Below are 20,083 nucleotides of genomic sequence, written 5' to 3'. Positions count from 1 at the left end.
AGGACAGGAATGTTGACCTAGGACAGGGCCTTGTAGCCCTCCTTGCTGTCACTGAATGAAATGCCATGGCTGCTGTGCAGCTTCCTAGGCAGGCGGTAGGTGCACAGGCAGCTTCCTATGAATGACTGGGAAGAAGAATATCACAACGCCTGATTGTGCTGGAGGGATGTGAATCCTGAGGAAACAGGGATGTGCAGAGCAGGCCGGACCCACCATTATAGTCTTAGGCCTGTGTCAGGCTGGTGGTTTTGTATCAATGAATAATGCCAGCCATTATCAGTAGTCTGAAGCTGCCAATGTATTTGCACTAACTGCTGGCGACTAGTTGCTAAGGCCTCATCCACATAGGGGTTGGTAAAAACAGGCATATGAAGTTAACGTTGCTGTACATATGGCTGCAATGCTCTGTGGTGTTACAAACATTTTATACAGCATGTAGTGATTAGTATACAGAGCTGCCTGTCAAACATGAGCATTAGGGCTTGTGCTTGTGTAGCTAACATAGCAGCTATTCTGAAAACTGATCCCAAGTAGTCACTTTTCAGAGGTCATTTATCAATTAGTTTAGTATCGTCCACACCTTTAGAGTGGAGTGCAGTGCTGTAATGTGTGTGTTACTGCAAAGTATGTTAAGTACTTCAGTGCCATTATTTTCAACAGAGAGATGGCATTTTCCTCCTGGGTAGGATATAATTTGCTGCTGCTTACTAAGGAAAAACTTCATACCACTGCTGCCACTCCTCTTGAAACAACCTCTTTATCCTTCCATTCACTGGGGAGAATTGAAAGCCGTGCCTTGAAAACTTGAAGTATGTTCTTATGACTTTGAAAGGCAGTCATCTGGGTCATCCCATTCTGGGTCTGATACCCTAATGAATACCTGGACTCAAGAGACACTTGAACCCTGCTTAACCTTTTCAAGGAGGATGATTGACCTCAGGTGATGCCAGATGCAAGGCAAAGGTGAATGGCTTGGATAAAGGTGCCCTCAGAACCAGGAATAAAGATGGCTAGGATGGACTTGGGGCCTCTTTGGTTAGGAGGGCTAACTGTGGTGCCCAGTACTTCTCTGCAGGGCTGAGTCCTTGACGTTGTACCAAGAGTCCGCTGCCATAATTGGCTGGAGAACTCAGAAGATCATTAACAATTTGTCCATGAAGGACCATGACTTGCTGGCTTCCAGCATCCTTTGTCCTTAAAGAGGGCTCAGCAGCAATATCCACAGACATGTTAGTCTGGTAATAGGTCTACTCCACAGGCTCAGCACTTCTTACCTTTTGTCACTGTTTGTGGTCAGGGAAGCAGGAATGCTGACACTCACTGGGAACTTTATGTGCATTCTGGGTGAGACCTGCAGGGCTGGATGAGCCGCTGTCCTCACTGTGCTCATCATGACATGGCAACGCTGTAGCTGCTGACTTTAAAAAAACAGCCACTCACCTGTCCATTGATCCCACGCTGTTTTAGTGGCCCTCCTGTGTTCCCGGCACCGGCATCTTCAGTGTGGGCACCCGGCTGTGACAACTTGCAACTTCACAGCCGGGTGTCCACTGTGCATGTGCAAGTAGCGCTGCACATTCTGAATGGTCTTGTAGTCTTCTGGGACCTGTCAGGTGTCCCAGAAGACTAGGATGAGGGAGGGAAGGGGCAACTTTCGTTTCTGATTACCTAGGCGATCACAGTGGAAGTAAGAGTAGGTACCTGTCAATTTTGGGTACCCGCTCCTCCCCTGCTCCCCAAAGGTGCCAATCCTTAAACGGGGATTGGGGGACCAGTCCTTAAAGTGGAACTTCCCCTTTTGGATGGAGTTTTGCTTTAGGCAAGAGCAAGAGCATGCTAGGTTGTACCAAAAGATGAAGGCCACACTCATGGAAAGGCACTCTTTTTTCTCTTCTTACTTTCCACACGGATGGTCCCTACCTGAGCACATGGAGCTTATGTGGCAGAAGGCTCTTGTTGGAGCAAGGATGTCAGCACTGCGCAGAAGATAAAATGAAAGAGACTTAGAGAAAGAAGCAAAGAGATCATAGAGATGCCAGAATCACCTCCCTCCTTCCCCCATTCACATGCAGCATAAGGAAAAACAGAAGAGGTTTTCAGTGCAAACCCACCTTGAAGATGTGTGAGCCTGGACATGACATAACAAGGATGGTCCCCACAAAAGGCCATCTGCACAGTGTATGCATGGACACAATAGCTGGCCATGAGACCGGAAACAGCCACAAAACCCACACTGGATTGTGAACGCACACTGGTCACAGGTGAAAGGAAAAAACAGCTGACAAAAAAAAAAACCCCAAATCACTCTCACAAAGGAAAAATGATGAAACCTAATGAGGGTAGTGGCAAGGGAGGAAAACAAAAAGGGACAGCACTAACTTGTGGAGGAAAAGAAAAAACCAACACTAGCTCCAGTTCCATGATTCTGCTCAGGTGTGCAGAGGAACAAATGCACCATGGACTGCAGCATTCAAACACCAGCTCAGATGCAGCACATAAGGTTCTGACATCTCTGATTAGAGAACTCCTCAGCCCCAAAAGACCACAAGAAGGGACTCCCCACTTAGTTGACGCATTTAGCAACCTAAGATACAGGACTGCACCTGGGAGAGACTGAACCCAGAAGTACTCCGACTCAGTCAGCAGGAAGAGATTTATCGCAACATCACGGTCTTGCAGGTGTAGATATTGAGGACAAAAAGGATAATGGGGAGGTTGCTCAGACTTTTATAGATTTATACAGGTCCTGTGGGTGGATATAGGGGCGGAGCTATATCACATGTAAAGTGTCATGTTGGCATCAGGAAATATCTATTGTTTCAAAAATTTTCCACATTTTGCCTATTGCTAACTAGGGGTGTGGCTGTGGACCTGGCACTGTATATTGAATGCTTATGTAGACAGAATATTTTGTGGCTATAATTTAATGTTTGTTTAACCTCCCTAGTGGTATGATTATGTCCATATTTCTGTGCTGAAAGTGGTACATTTTTTTGCATGGAAATATGTTGTTTTTTTATTGTAGGTCTGTAATTTTTAGGAATAACTCACTGAAATCTGTCGAACAAGAGTCTAGTAAACATCCCGGGGATAATAAAACTTGAAACACGAAATCATAAATTATAATAGAATAAATAATCATAAAAATAATAATATAATAATAAATGTAATTCAATAATATATTCAAACCAAAAACACTAAAATTTGAGATATAGCGCCAAGTTCACACATCGCTGAGTTCAGTCGCAGAATTGTTTTCAGTGTCTGATGACAAATTTCCCCACAAATCATTATCACTCAATTCTGCAAGTGGTTCTAATTTACTATCGCTGTATTCTAGCTGGTCTAAAACCGCTTTTGACCTAAAGAGACGCTTTTTGGACGCCATGGACTTTTCTAAGTTTCCAGGCAGAAAGAACAGTAAAAATGCAGGCAGGGCAGAGGACAAAGCAGTAGGGACAAAATGTATGTGAAATGCTTTGAAACAGTAATGTTTTACTATGTTATTTTAGTGTATTTTGTGAATGTCACTTTTTAAAATGTTCTAATCTCCCACCGGTTCCAGCCCCCGTACGTCCCGCCGCTCGCAGGGACCGAAACCTGGAAGACGGATGCCGGCATTGGCCGGAGAAGATGGCTGGGGAAGCTGCAGGGGACACATCGCGGGAGCGCAGGACAAGGTAAGTGCTGCAGGGAATCCCTGACCAACGCTGCATGGTATTCCCGAGTGTAGCTCATGTTTACCGCTTTTGGTACTGAAACTTTACCTCAAGCTACACTTGGGAATACCGCCAGGGAGGTTAAGAGGACAGCGCTAATTAAAATACAAAATAAATAGGCTATGTGCAATCAGACCAGGTAAAAAAAAATTGCATTTATTATTTTTGGATGCAGGAGCCTGTAAAGCATCGCACCAGGGATCTGCAGATCGCTGGTGCCATGCAGGTCTCCTGCAGATCTGTTACTATATCTGCTTGCCTCTACGTGATGTACAGGTATGCAGATACACTGACAGGAAGATGCAATAAACTCATCCAGCCCGCCATTCAAGATGGCCTCAGAATGATGTCACACCTGTATTCCCCCCCTCCCCCCCTGCGCATATGCATTACGTCCAAGGCAGGAGGTAACACAAAGGGGGGCAGAGCTATGGGCGTGACATCATTGACTGTCATGGTTGGATTCCGGTGACCTGTTTATGACACATTTTTCTGTTAGCACTGGCAGCAGTGCTATACTATGTAAGTGAAATAATTTTTATAATTAAACTAGCATTTTATACAGAGAGTATTAGATTCTGTCTCCATTTGCATACCGAGTGTTTGCACACTGGGGAGGAGCAGTGTATCCCATTTGGAGGAGGAGAAAGTGAAGACTGGTACATACTGATCAGAGCTGTCTTCTTCCCCAATGGAGGATGCTGGCACTGACCTTTCTGGTAAGACAGGGCTCAAACTCCTGAGGTGAGAGGCTCATTTTTATGGTGGTGGAGGTAAAAAGCACGTTAATTTGAATTTTGGAACTTTTGTCACAAGTGGTGGTTACAAGGAAAGAACTGCTTTAATACTTTTTGAGACTTTATTTATAGAAGATTATTGTGTATCAGCTGTTCATAGTGGAATAACAAAATTTTCATATTATAATATTGAGCATCACGTGGAGTAATACATTATCTTATTTGTTGCAACGTAATTCACTTATATTTTTCTTTGAGGTGTATGATTATTTAATTATGTTGTGCTGCCTGTATTTTGTTTAAGTTTATATATTAAGTGTGGTGAATCACTTTGCACCATTGTTTAATTTATTATTTTATTTTTTCACTTTTTGATTGCGCTAATTGGTTTATATATTGAATAGTAATATGAATGCAAATGACCTAGCAAGATAGATACATCGGAAGCTAGGGTCGGGGAGTAACATCAGGCAGTGTTGCCAACCTCAGCAATTTTTACTCACAAAACATGGAAACATAAACTGACAGAGCGCATTTTTTACTGACAACCTGAAAAATGACATTAAAAATTAAGACAATCAATATTTAAACAGTATTAACACAATATGGAAGCACAGCATGACAAATTATCAGCCCCTGATATTTACAGGCAGTTGTAAAAATCACTGATATTTACAAACTGTCCATACATTTACTGATGGTTGGCAATCCTTATACCAGGTCTTTTTAAATCCTTTCTTTTTTCTATGTTGGTTGTGACCTGTCCTTCCACTCCTGATCTGCATGAAGAAGGGCACATTCTCATAGACTATATTTATATGTTTCAGTGCCTCTAAATAGGACATCTCAATTAGCAGAGAATATTTTACAAGAAAGCACTGTCAAAATGCCACATTGACTCATCATAAAATATCTTTAAAAAAATCCCATCTTTTTCGGGAGTCAAATTCCTCCCACTATTTCAACTCATCACACAATTAAAGGAAATCAAAAAATGTATCTTCCTAACCAACAGAAGGGTTCTCTTAAAGGATAAGTCCACCTTTCGTAACATGTTTCAGAGTGTAACATGCAACATGTTACTGTAGGACCAGCCCCCGCACCCCCCCCCCCCGATCCCCCATTGTTACAGCTAGTGGAAGATCATCTTCTTAATTCATTCACAGAATTCTGTAAATTGGAAACTACAAGTACCGACAGTCGTTGCAGCTCTTAGCTTATAGTTCTCAATGAATTACCACGGTGCTATTGTGCACTGTGGTAATTCATTGATTCTGTCAGTGTAAAACTGCCTGCCCATACGATGTACAAGCAGACAGATTACACGGACAGTCTGTAGGAGATGTGCATGGCGTTCTGCTGATCATTGGTGCAATGCTTTCCAGGCTCCTAAAACAAAAAAATACAAATTTTTTTTTACCTGCAAGAAAATGTACATTTATTATTTTTTGTTAAAAGGTGAACTTAACATTTATGCATTTGCGGAACTAGCAACGTCAAGCAAAAAGATTTGTAATGCATGTCTTTAAAAGGCAACCACTCCTCTGATACAGTCAAAAAGGTTGAAGCTTTTATTCAAGAGGCTGTAGCCAAGAGCATGCAAGAATTCACATCCCTTGCTCAACAGAGGGAGCTGTATTCAACTACCTCCTTGCACTATACCCTTAGCTTAAGGGATACACCTCAGTTTGCAGATGAGGAGGGGAGACAGATAATTATTTCATACATTTATATTTGCTTTGGTACCACCTTTTATTTAAGTCATCAATGAGCTATAGCATGGGAGGAAATTGTTCTGCACCCAAAAATAAGGAAATACTACCAGCATTTGAAGAAATGACCATTTGCTTTCTTTCTGATGACAGAAATACAAGAGGTGCTTGAGGAGGAAAGGGTAAGGCCAGAGGATACTTTTTACACACAAAATCAATTTGGTTGCAAGCAGATTCGGAGATGATTAACGCATCTCCAAAGGTAGACTTTACCATTTAGGCATTCATGTTACCTTTAAACAATTCAATAACATTTTAAGATATGATGGACTGGAGAGGGGAAGAGGGTGGAGGGTACACATATTGTAAAACAAGTGCTATCTCTGACACCATTTTTAATAAATAAATGCACCAATATCTGGTTTGATGGATGAATTAGCGATTCCCAAGGAAAAATGCAAAAACAGTGCTCTCCGATTTAAAACGACAATCTCTTTATTAAAAATTGTACAGCACTCACAGAGCATGTAAAATAATGTAGTCACAGAGCGGGGATAAACCCATGGCCCAGTTTGATGGATTAGCGCCTGGGGTAATGCAGGGGAACACCGTTCTGGACACTTCATAAATGAATGCAGCTCTGCCCTACACGTTACGTCTAATTGACTTCATCAAAGGGGTCAATGGCTGGAAGATTTAGCAGCGGTGAGCCACGGATTTATCCCCACTCTGTGACTACATTAGTTTACATGTTCTGTGAGTGCTGTACATTTTTTGTAATAAAGTGATTGGAGTTTTAAATGGGAGAGTACTATTTTTACATGCTTTTATCTCGTATGAGCTGCATTGCTGCCATTTCTGAGGAAGAGGGGAGTTTTTCCACTGAGCCTGTCACCCCAGCTGATCCAAGCTTGTCAAAGGGAAACACGCCCATTTGACCTTTTGCATAAGGGTCCATTATTTGAAGTGAGCGGCTGGTATGTATGAGGTGGAGGCAGACTTTATAACTATCAAAACAAATGCACATGTTTGACCTTCACATTTTTAAGGGTCCATGTATTAAGGTGAGTGGCCATTTTGTGATTCTGTAGGTGGTGGTTCTGTTTTTAACTTGCACACTGTTTTGGAATCAGAAAAACAAGACAAGGTGGCCATCTTTCAGCACTTTTGGTTATTTGGACTATATGCACATATTTATTTAAATGCATTGGACAATTCTTTAGATGTCAGTTTCATTGATAGTTTTGTGTTTTTTCACATACAGTATTACCACCTTCCCGCCCTGCCTATAGCAGATTGACGGCCTGGCAGGAAGCATCTCCTTCTGAGTGGACGTCATATGATGTCCTGTCAAAAGGTGCCGCTCACATGGCTGCGGGGCCGTGCAGCAGCATAATCTGTCACCGGCTGTGTCCACCGTTTATGTTAGATTTTCAGAGTTATGAAAAAACTCTATTAATATTTCTAGGTTCTTGTAGATGGTTGTGGAAAGAAATCCTTATGGAAGCCAGGTCAGTATAAGCAGTGTGACTTTATTTGATCACACACCAAAAATACAAAGTCAATAAAAAACAGTAAATTCAGATATATGTAGCTTAAAATGAAATAAAAATAAAGAATATAAGTTGCTTGTTCCTTGAATATTAGAAGAAAATGTAGTTCCTTTGAATAGCTTAAATAGAAGATTTTCAGGCCTAGTTTCTTTCTTTGTTCTTTGTTAACCTCTTGCCATGTGCTGTCTTTGTTCTTTGTTAGCATGCCATGCTTTGAGTAAGAGTGTGTGCAAGAATGTCTCTATGTGTGTGAGTGAAGTGAAGAGATAGAATCAACTGCCTCTCTTTCCTTGAAAAACTGCATACTTAAAATGCATGAGAAATTAAGTCCTCCCATTTACCTTTGTTTCAAATTTGCGGGCTCCTTACACACTCCCATAGTCACTCCCAACTTAACTAAAAACATGTGTTCCTATTCAAACCACCAAGTCATTATCATGATTGACATGCAGACTCTGAAAAAGGTTTCTGAAGTTCTTATATTACATACAACTGTCTAAATCCATGATTTATGAGTACAATTTAAACTCTCAGACTCATTATAAGAATTCAAAACATAGTATACGTTACATAGAGTATTCTTAAAGAAAAACATGACTTTAAACCTCTGCTGATTACCTTTAGCTCAGACACAAATAATTCACATCTGACCACTGAAATGCAAAACCTCACATTCACATCCAATTAAGAGGGTATTTTCTGCCAGCATATATTTCAGAACTACTAAAGACCAAATTAAAGTTTGGATATTAAAAATTAATATTACAGTTTATCATTATAGGAGATTGTCACATATTTAATGTACCACATCAAGTGTATGGTTAAGCACGGCACATAAATTTTGGGTGACTGCGAAAAGGTTTTTTATTGTTTTTTAAACATAAAGTAGGTGTTATCCCAATTTGGCTACAAAAGTGGAAATACACTTCAAGAATTGTAAAACCAATTACTAACGGACCCTAAAAAAGGGAATTTTTTTATGTTCATACCATCATCCCCAAATTCTATTGCCCCTACAGATGGCAAGCATAATAGATCTGCTTCAGCTTAACCAGTTTCCATCCACCCTATAGCAGTTTTACTGTTACAGGGCAGACTCCCTGCACAAAATCATATGTATATATACATGATAGGCACTCCCGCTGTGTTCCTGGGCAGGGGGCGCACACACGCACGCTTTTCCAGGCACAGCACCGATCACTCATCAGATTCAGGCCAGTGATGTTTGGACTGGACCTGCTGATCGATTGTACCCAATCAGAGGTCTTCCTGTGCCTGTAAAATATATACACAGTATCTCAAAGAAGTGAGTACACCCCTCACATTGTAAATATTTTATTAAATCTTTTCATGTGACAACACTGAAGAAATTACACTTTGCTACAACGTAAAGTAGTGAGTCTACAGCTTGTATAACAGTGTAAATTTGTTGTCCCCTCAAAATAACTCAACACACAGCCATTAATGTCTAAACCACTGGCAACAAAAGTGAGTACACCCCTAAGTGAAAATATCCAAATTGGGCCCAAAGTGTCAATATTTTGTGTGGCCACCATTATTTTCCAGCACTGCCCTAATCTCTTGGGCATGGAGTTCACCAGAGTTTCACAAGTTGCCACTGGAGTCCTCTTCCACTCCTCCATGACGACATCACGGAGCTAGTGGATGTTCGAGACCTTGTGCTCCTCCACCTTCTGTTTGAGGATGCGCCACAGATGCTCAATAGGGTTTAGGTCTGGAGACATGCTTGGCCAGTCCATCACCTCTACCCTCAGCTTCTTTAGCAAGGCAGTGGTCATCTTGGAGGTGTGTTTGAGGTCGTTATCATGTTAGAATACTTCCCTGCGGCCCAGTCTCTGAAGGGAGGGGATCATGCTCTGTTTCAGTATGTCACTGTACATGTTGGCATTCATAGTTCCCTCAAAGAACTGTAGCTCCCCAGTGCTGGCAGCACTCATGCAGTTCCAGGCCATGACACTCCCACCACCATGGTTGACTGTAGGCAAGACACACTTGTCTTTGTATTCCTTGCCTGTTTGCCACCACACACGCTTGACACCATCTGAACCAAATAAGTTTATCTTGGTCTCATCAGACCACAGGACATGGTTCCACTTGTGTGTAGTGGATATCATTTTTGTGCACCGACCCCCTAAAGAGATATGCTGTGCGACAATACCAATATGTAAGATATAATATGCAATGAACTTGCATCAATTACCAAAAGATGTGCAAATAAAATGCATGATAAAACAAGTAGTGTATGGTACTATAATACACCTTCCCCAAAAAAGGGAGGAATGCTGCGCATAGGTACAAATTACCAAAATACAATGTGCAATAACTAAATAGTCCGTTCATCAATTGTAGTCTATAGTCATATAATGCGTCAGTGCACTGTGAATAACCAAAGGATAAGTGCTTCCACATGTGCTCCCCCTTTTTCACCGCACTCACCGCAAAGGTAGACCTCTGTTTCCAGTGAGTCCAGCACGCTATAGTTAACTTTCCACTGTCTAACATGTAGACTGGGTAATTCCTCCAATTTCAGGCCCAGTGATCTTCCATATGCCAGACCATGAAGGTATGTGCCAGAGCTTTGTACTTGTACTGGACCATAAGAAACTATGCCAAAGAGAAAGGGAAGCTTCTATTGTGTAAAACCCTTCTATTTAAAAGAAAATGTAGCCAAAAACACACTTACAGTGTAAAAAACATAAAAGTGCCTTTAAAAACTGAACGCCATGCATTCCACAGCCATATACCGGAACCAGAAGTGAAGTAAGTTAGCCCCGTCCAACGCGTATTCTATTCTAATACACATTTTAGTTAGAAAGTGATAGGTGTTAGCAGAAGTCCCTACCGCTGCACCCCCTTAGGGGCTTTAGGCACTGCATCGATGGAGATTTTTGAATATATGGCACATAGAAACATCAATGTTGAAGAGATGTTTGATCCTAATAGCATAAACAAAGAGCAAGATCTGGAGGAACTATTTAGGAGTCTGAAACATGCTATGGAGAAACAATTAAGGGTCTGGTGGGATATAGCCACACTAGAGAAGTATTTGGCTGAGAACATTACTTCCAGGAGATTAAGATGGGATATACACCCTAATGATGGATTGGATAATAAGGACACTCATGGAGGAGTGGTTCAGATTCTTTAACTCAAATGAACAAGAATTTATGAAAACTATAATCAAAAGGAGACATAATAAATTGAAGAAGGTAGAAAGTATCATCACTGAATTGAAGAATAAAATACAGCCATATACGACCCACCCAGAATACAAAAAGAGGTCAGAAGGATTGCAGGAGTGGATCAAGAAGTTTGATATGAACACTAGAAGCACACAACAAAAAAAATATGGAAGTGATGTAGAGGACTACAATAACCAACAAGTCTATAAGTGGCAGGAGGATATAGAGGAAGTTAAGACATTACAAGATCCCATCTCTAGGGAGTCATCAGAAGATAGAGATGAGGAGAATGAAACACAATGGGTAACAGTAGGCACAAGAAGGAGTGAACCCCGGAACCTGAATGCCAATGCCATCCCTAAAAAGAAAGATATTCCTGCAAGAGGCAGAAAAGGTAATAACCCCAAAAGAGGGGGCCCTAATCATGCTCAAAGTAATCCACCTTATACACCTTCAGGAAGACAGTTGGACACCTACAATAGAATAGAAACCCCTAGGAGAGGATATGATCAAAGGGGATATTAAGGAACCCCCAGAAGAGGATTTTTTTCTACAGGGATTACCGAGAGAGACCACTCAGGGAACAAGGGGGATATGAACCCCCCAGTGTTCAGAAGAGATATGGACCCCCTGGATATCAGAGGGGTTTTGGACCCCCACAGGCACAATGATGGAGGGGACCACCCAGACAGCAAGGATGGATGGGACCACCGAGGCATTACCATATGGAAAGACCTCTCCAATACAGAGGATATGGAAACAATGAACGGGGAGGAGAGGAGTATTACCAGAGACAGGATGGACCAATGAAAGAACCACAAGGGGAAAGAAGAAACAGACCCAAGGATGCAGAGGGAAGAAAAAAAACAAAGGAGAGAGTATTAGGGACAGGAACTTTTAATCTCAGCCATGAAACATTTACTGAAGATGAAATGAGGGTATTAGATCTGGGGTTGAAATATGCCCCAGATAAGGTATTTGACAAGTTTGAAGCCTACGTAGATGTCCAAAAGTTTATTAGGAAGTTAAATATTAAGAAGTATTATCACAACAGAGAACCCAGAACAAATTTAGAAACAACCACTGTCTATCAACATAGCAACCTTAGGAACCATTCCACCTTTAACCCTAAAACTCCAGATGGAGAATGTACAGTATAGAAGTGTTTAAGAAAATTGTGGAGAGGGACATAAAAGGAATGGAACTGGGGAAGATGAAAAACAGCAGCAAGATATGGGCAGCCGTAAAAAAGATTGAGAGAAGGAGAAATGTTGTAATCCGGGCGACGGATAAGGGAGGAGGATTGGTCATCTTAATCAAAAAGGATTATGAGGAAGAAATTAACAGCTTATTAAGTGCTGAGGACACATATAAAAAATTGGATCAAAATCCAAATAAGAAATTTAGGAAGAGGCTAGAAAGACTAGTGAAAAAAGCTAAGGAAAGGTGAATCTAAATATTTAATTCCAGAAGTAACAAGAACACGGGTCATTTATTATGTCCCTAAGGTTCATAAAAAGAAGAACCCCCAGGAAGACCTATTGTAAATCGAGTGGATTCTTTAATCTCTAGAATGGGAGAATATATTGACACATTTTTACAACTGTTAGTAAGCAAAGAAAGATCGTATCTTAAGGACAGCAAACAGCTCATTACTATGCTGGAAAAATTGGAGGGCATGGAAGATTGCCTTTTAGCGACTATTAATGTCAATTCACTATATACTAATATTGTACAGAAGGAGGAATTAGATGGAGTGAAATAGGCCCCACACGGTCAGACCAATCTAAAGCAGGAGCAAATAGGTTTTATCACCAAGAGTCTAAAGATGGCTGTGGAAAGCAACTCTTTCTGGTACAAAGGTGAATATTATGTACAAACTAAGGGGGTAGCCATGGGAGCTAAGTACGCTGCCAGTGTTGCAAACCTTTTCATGAATAAGTGGGAGGAGGAAGAAATATATGCCAAGGAAAGACTGGAACTGATAGTCTACAAACAATATATTGATGATATAATACTATGGAGGGGTAATGAGGAATTGTTAGAAAAATTCTTCCAAGAAATAAACCACAATAAGTATAATATTTTGTTCTCGGGCAGTTGGAATAATCAGAATATTCATCATCTCGACTTGGAAATTTTCAAGAAATACAATTTAGTAAACATCAAGACATTTAAAAAAAAAAAAACTGATAGGAATGGCTACATAACTACATCCAGTTGTCACCATCTGAAATGAATAAACAACATACTGAAGGGGCAGCTTATGATGATATGGAAGAACTGTAGACAGATGGAGGATTATGACACACAAGCAGATATCTTGGTCAATGGATTTAAAGAAAAAGGATATAAAGAAGAAAATCTGAAATCTATCACTAAACATGTAAGAGATATGAAGAGGGAGGAATTATTAAAGGAGAGACAGGTAGGAGGATTGAGGGAGAATAACTACTTTGATGTGGCATTTATTACAGGATTTAATAGGCAGTATAAGAAGTTTGAAAATATAAGAAAACACTGGCCTATTCTGAAACAAGATAGTACCTTGGCATGTATCATACCAAATCAGACCAAGTTTATATATAGAAAGGCACCACATATTAGAAATTGATTGGTGCATAATGTGACTGACCCTCCCAAACGAAGTAAAATGTTCAAAGATCTGAAAGGTTTTTTTAGGTGCCGGAAATGCTTACCATGTAGAACTAGCCAGAATTATTAGAAAAAAAACCAACACATTTTCAATCTGCTGTAACAAATAAGGAATATAAAATAGACAAGTTTATAACTTGTTCCAGAACACATGTAACATATGTTATTGAATGCCCATGTCGGCTCCAGTATGTAGGGAGGACTACCAGGAAATTATCCACGAGAATTAGGGAGCACATTGCTAACATCAGAAAGGGATTTAAGAATTATAGTCTCTCTAGACATTTCAGGGAAGTTCACCAACGTGACCTTAGAGGATTGACTTTTTAGGGTATAGATCAGATAGAACCCCATTGGAGGGGTAATAATATGAAAATATAGATTTCCTAAAATTAGACTAAATGGCTTTACCTTTTGAAGTCTATGTCCCCAAAGGGATTGAATATAGATATAGATCTTAATTGTTTTATATCAAATTATTAACCTTGGACATTCCATCTACTCACAGTTTGGATATTATTTTCCACTCTTGTCCACACTTTCATCCATTATTGTATACGTATTTAAATCTTTATGCTTATTGTACTGTCAATATATACCAGCCACCTTAGTGAAACCAAAACAATGGCCGACGGCAGGTGCATCATGTACTCTCAGGACGATGTTGTCCCATAGTCTGAAATGGCCACTGGGAGGATTCTGAGTTGGCTTCTAAAAAATTTTTTTCTTTCCATACTGGTTGCTATGTTACCTTTTGCATGTATGGTGGAGGTTGGGCAGGATGGCACTTTTTCTACTTTGCCAATAAGTATTTCTAGCCCATATGGTGTTTACTATTATGTATCAGCCTCCTATGTGATACCAAACAATGGCTGACAGCTGGTTTATCATGAGTACTTGGGACGGTGTTGCTCCATGGTGCATTGTCCACTTATGGCCACTGGGAGGATCCTCAACACGGTTTAGTTAGATAGCACTTCAACGTCATGGCAGCCGAAACAAACAGGTTGCTAGATTGCCATTACGCATACAAAGGAGGGAGGTGAAGCAAGATAGCACTGCTCCTGATGACATCATGATGACGAAACATGTGGGGCTAACTTACATCACTTCGGTTCCGACACATGGCTGTGAAACGCATGGCGTTCAGTTCTTACAGGCTTTTATGTTTTTTACACTGTAAGTGTGTTTTTGGCTACATTTTCTTTTAAATAAAAGGGTTTTACACTATAGAAGCTTCCCTTTCTCTTTGGCATATTTTCTTATGGTCTGGTACAAGTACAAAGCTCTGGCACATACCTTCATGGTCTGGCATATGGAAGATCAGTGAGCCTGAAATCGGAGGAACTAACCAGTCTACATGTCGGAAAGTGGAGATTTAACTAAAGCGTATTGGACCTACTGGAAACAGGGGTCTACCTTTGTGGTAAGTGCGGTGAAAAAGGGGGAGCACATGTGGAAGCACTTATCCTTTGTTTATGAAAGCAGAACAAATGTGCATCACAGTGTGTTGCTTATGGGGCTGTAACTGCAGACCGGTAAGGGTGCCCCATTCTGACCCACTTCCACAGCCAAAAAAAAGCCTACAAGAAGCACATGAGAATCAGAACTAGACCATAATGCTTTGGGCAATGTTCTGCTTGGAAACCTTGGGTCCTGTCATTCATGTGCATGTCACTTGACATGTACCAGCTACCTAAACATTGTTGGTATCCAGGTATATCTCTTCATTGACACAGTATTCCCTGATGGAAGTGGCCTCTTTCAGCTGACGGCTTGGTGCCAGATACCACAGCATACCTTCAGAGGTCTAGTGGCATCCATGCCTCAAAGGGTCAGTGCTGTGCAAACACCCTTCAGTACAGAACCCCTCCCCCCCTCTTTTTTCAGCACTGACCCCTCAGCACAGACAACTTTTCCCCTAATATAAACACCCCTACCTAGAGTACACACCTCTCATTACACAATCTTTCCCTCTCAGGGTACAGAACCCTCAGTAGAGACACCTCCTACACTCACTTACCGCATGATATGCAGGAGCTTAGATTGAGAGGAAGTCCTCTTGGCTCTGTCATATGGGTGGAGCAGGAGAGGAGACTTCTTCTCATATTGATCTCCCCCTGTCATTGCAGCACTGGCAAAGACTCACTGGAAGCACTGTGACCGCCGGACGCTTTTCTTTTTTTGGCTCTTGCACGATACTGCAGGGCATTACAACATAAAAAATATAAATGCCAGGTGGCCACCACACCCAATGTATTAGCACCTGATGTGGACCACACCCTTCCCACTCCCCCTTAGTACATCACTGGTAACAGTTGCTCTTTATGGTGATATCAGGGTTCTATTAGAGTCCCAAGCTACCTGTTTTTACCCAGCATCTCTGTTGGAACTTTAACAGCTCTGAACTTGGAGGTGCTTAGAGCTGAGCACTTCCAGGTTCATGTATAAAGAGGTCAGGAAAATAGGTTCCAGATCTCTTGCAACCCTCAGCCATTCTGAACATGCCTCTCTTCACAGCTGCCCCAGACTCAGAAGGAGCAAGGATGAGCCCAGGAACCAGGAAGATGGTGACACGATTTAGCCTGCAGTTTTCCTGCCTGTGTATACCTTACCTCCTTGCTGCAGTGCTTCTCCTAGGTCCGATACATTTCACATGTGTTGTTTAGCTTCTCTGCTCACCTATGGGTTTCGTCTGCTATTCTGTGGGTTTATATTTCTTTTCCCTTCCATCACTTCTTGGTCTGCCTTCCAGTTTGCTTCCCAACATAAGATATGCTCAGTGCAGTCTGCCTTGCCTGAGCAACATCCCAGTTCTCTGAGATCCTGCTTGCCTATTATCACGTGCATGCAGTGTCTGACTTCCTGTGTACTGCCCCAGGCTTTGCCTACCATCTGTGAGTGCCTGTCACCTGCCCTGACCTTGGTTATTTCCTGGATTTCCCTCTGTCTACTGACGTTTGTACACACAAGTGGTCTCCGCAGCCTCAGTTGGGTGTAGCTAGGGGTTGCGACCTGGTTCCAGATTGTTGCAAGTCCATCCTCACCATCAGGGGCCCTGGTGAAGAAACAGGCTAGGGCCTAGACTCCACACCCTGGGGAACCCTGAGCTGGCGATCTATAAGGGCTCAATATTGCAGACACCTGACAGATGGGGTGCATGTCCATTCACTTACAAAAACAAACCTGATGCCATAGGTGTTTTTTATCCTGTCAATGCCCTGCTGTAGCAACATGCAAGGGTTAATGATGCCCATATGTCGATCTGAAAACTTGCTGGGAGTATGTTTTTTTGTTTTTTTTCATACAGATAGCGGGTGAGAAGAGGTTACTTCTTTTTTCACTCACATGTTAATTTTAACATCAGCGTCACTAAACAAACCTATTTCTAGTTATAGGATTCATTTCTAATAATATATGTCATATAATAATCCTATTCCTAGCTCCGATTTTACTTAAAAGTTAAAAATACTCAGCTCACATGGCACTCATTTCTTGTCTCCCTGCCAGCCTGCACTGTGTACAGTTATGCTAAAACAAACCTGTTTCTCCTCTGCTTGCCTGTCATCCAACTCTTAAAATGGAACATTGAGCTCATCTTTATAAGGAAATAACAGGAAGCTCTTTTTTTTTTTTAAACAGTGCCATTTAAAGACTTAGAACTGTTTATTGCAGTATTCCCGACATGGCCTGAATGCTTTTTTACATCAGCAAGCTCTGTTTATCATATCCATTCAGCATATTCGTTATACATAGAAAAAAAAAATAAAATTAGGATATAAAATGTACTAAATAGTTCTTAGTCTTCTATTTTGTAATTGAAAGAAAAATGTTAAATTGAAAGAGAAATATGGGGCTGTCAGAAAAAAAACATTTAGGGCTCGTTTACACTAGCTTCAAAACATGGCATTGGACATGCTTTTTTAAAGCACTCTGAATACCAATCAGAGCATCTGTCACTGAATAAAACAGTTAGTTTACAGCCCTGCGTTTGCTTTGCTTCAAAAATTATACCCCATGTCGCTTTCAAAGTCTGTGACAAAGCTTGCTTGCAGCACATGCAGCTGTTGAGAGGCTTTTATTAAGCTTTTGCTTCACTTTGTTTTGGAGGTATTGCAGGTATGAGATATCAACACACACACTCTGCCAAGCTTCATTAAAGCGTCAAAAAAGCCTTATCCAAGCATGGTAGAAGCATCAAAAACATGTTGAAGCGGCAGGCGCTTTAATGTGTGTTGAAGTTGAAGCAAGTGTAAACAAGCCCTGAACGAGCACTAATAATCACCTAGGTGGATACAGCATTGCTCCGATGCTGCACCTCTCCCCCTGTCACTTCTAAGACTAAAAATTGTGTGATCAAAGACCTCTGCTAGCTCAGTTCTCAGTCTTCACTGAGCAGAGAGCCGGTGACTGACTGCCCATCCAGAACTCACTGAAGCACCAGGCTGGTGGGAATGGCTGGCTCGGTGAGAGGCTGTGCCAGACACCAGTCCAGGCTTAGAGGTGAATGCAGAAAATTAATCTTAGTTTGGTGAATTTAGTTTGGTGCTCTGTAGTTGCCAATAAAATTCTCAGTGACATCCTTGAGGGTTCATTCACATCATGGTGCAGAGACGTCAGTTTTTCTGCACTCGATCTGCAAGGGCACAACAAAATCAATTGTTCTCTCTGTGCTCTGTTCATACCACAACACTAGTATCACATGCAGATTTTTTCTGTGCAGGAATCTGCAATGTGTATAAAACGAATCAAAGCATGCATGAAAACTGATTTAAACTTATGTCTCTGCAAGTGAAAACTGCACGTCAGTTTCCATCAGTTTTGCACTGATGGTGTGAACGAGGCTGAATGTTTTTCTGGTGATTTTCTCTGGCCCCACTAACACATCTTTGAACTGTTTGTCATTGATGATGTATCTGATCTGTGGGCCAACAAAAATGTCTTCCTTAAAGTGATTTTAAAGTCTAAAAATGTATTTAAAAGAACAAAAGGTTTATACTTATCTGCTCTGCATATCTGTTAAAATGCACAGAGGGCACCCAAAGCTCTTCCCGGTTCCCCTGCAGATGCTCCTGGCTCCTCCTATTCTTGGTGTGCCACCATAGAAAGCATTAAGGTAAAAAATCTTTAGTGCTTTACAGTCAATTTAATCTTGGCATCAGTTATTCTTAGAAACATTTGTCTCAAATAACAAATTTTTTTACCTTCCTTGTTCATTGCTTTTACAAAAATGTTTCATCAGTCCGAGTTTTATTTGAAGTGGTTAAACTCAATCTTTCCAAAACCGAGCTTATAACATTTCCTCCTCCCCGTTCCCCCACCCATGACTTTACCATTAAGATCAACAGCACAACCATTAGTCCTTCACCACATGCCAGGGTGCTAGGAGTAATCCTAGACTATGACCTTTCCTTTGTGCCCCACATCCAATCACTGGCTAAATCCTGCAAGTGATAGAGCAGCACCTTCCTTGGATCCTCAGCAGGACTCCACCAGGTCCCTGTTTTTTTTTTGGGGGGGGGGGTCACTGCCCCCCTAATAATTGCCGCCATAGGCAAGTGCCCTTTTTGCCTTGCGGTAAAGATGCCGCTGAATGGATACAATGAGAGAGGCTGAGCAGGCTGATACTGGACATAGTGAGAGAAGCTGAGTGGGTTGATGCTAGACACAGTGTGTGTGTGATGAGCTGCCACAAGCTAAGCAGAGAACAGGCAAGCAGAGTGACAGCACAGACATTGGGAGCGAGGATGTGGGAGCACCAAGTACTGGAGTATTGTGACCTGGGAGCACTGTGCGTACTGGAGTATTGTGACCTGGGGGCACAGTGAGCACTGGAGTACTGTAAGCTGAGGTACAGTTTACTTTGGTATTGTGACCTGGGGACACTGTGAGCACTGAGGTATTGTGATCTGGAACACTGTGAGTACTCGAGTATTGTGACCTGTGGGCACTGTGAGTACTGAGGTGTTGAGTACTGGAGGCATTGTGAGTACTAAGGTATTGAGTAGTGGAGTATTATGACCTGGGAGCACTGTGAGTACTGGGGTCTTGAGTACTAGGGTACTGTGACTTGCGGGCACTGTGAATGCTAGAGAATTGTGACCAGGGGGCATTGTAAGTACTAGGGTAGTGAGTACTGGGGTACTATGACCTGGGGGGACTGTGCATACTGGAGTATTGTTACTTGGGCACTAAGAGTACTAAGATATTGTGACTTGGGGCACTGAAAGTACAGAGGTACTATGGCTGAGGCACTGTGTCATCAGTTAGGAAACAACTAGTGCTCAGAACAGAATAAAGTGAAAAAGGAAGATTTAACAATAAACTATAAAATATAATTTATAATTTTTCCTGGATTATCCTCCTTAAATTAGAGGTTAACATGGTCAACAGGACTGGCAATGGACATGGTGCACATCCTACGCCATGTATACATTCCTTGAACAACCATTTATAGGTAAATACTGCTGCGCAAAATGTTCTTTCCTAAGAAATCCAGGTCCT

General features: G+C 41.5%; 1 protein-coding gene across 2 annotated transcripts in view; it reads right to left on the bottom strand.

The window, feature by feature from the left end:
* Positions 1–20,083, bottom strand: part of SNX29 (sorting nexin 29) — a 1,801,773-nt gene that overhangs the window by 1,112,523 nt on the left and 669,167 nt on the right. The window lies entirely within an intron of this gene.

This window comes from Staurois parvus, unplaced genomic scaffold, assembly GCF_062004578.1.
Source record: "Staurois parvus isolate SC_StPar_1 unplaced genomic scaffold, SC_StPar_1.0 ptg000075l, whole genome shotgun sequence".
Classification (NCBI taxonomy): Eukaryota; Metazoa; Chordata; class Amphibia; order Anura; family Ranidae; genus Staurois; species Staurois parvus.
This window is presented reverse-complemented; position numbering and strand designations above follow the sequence as displayed.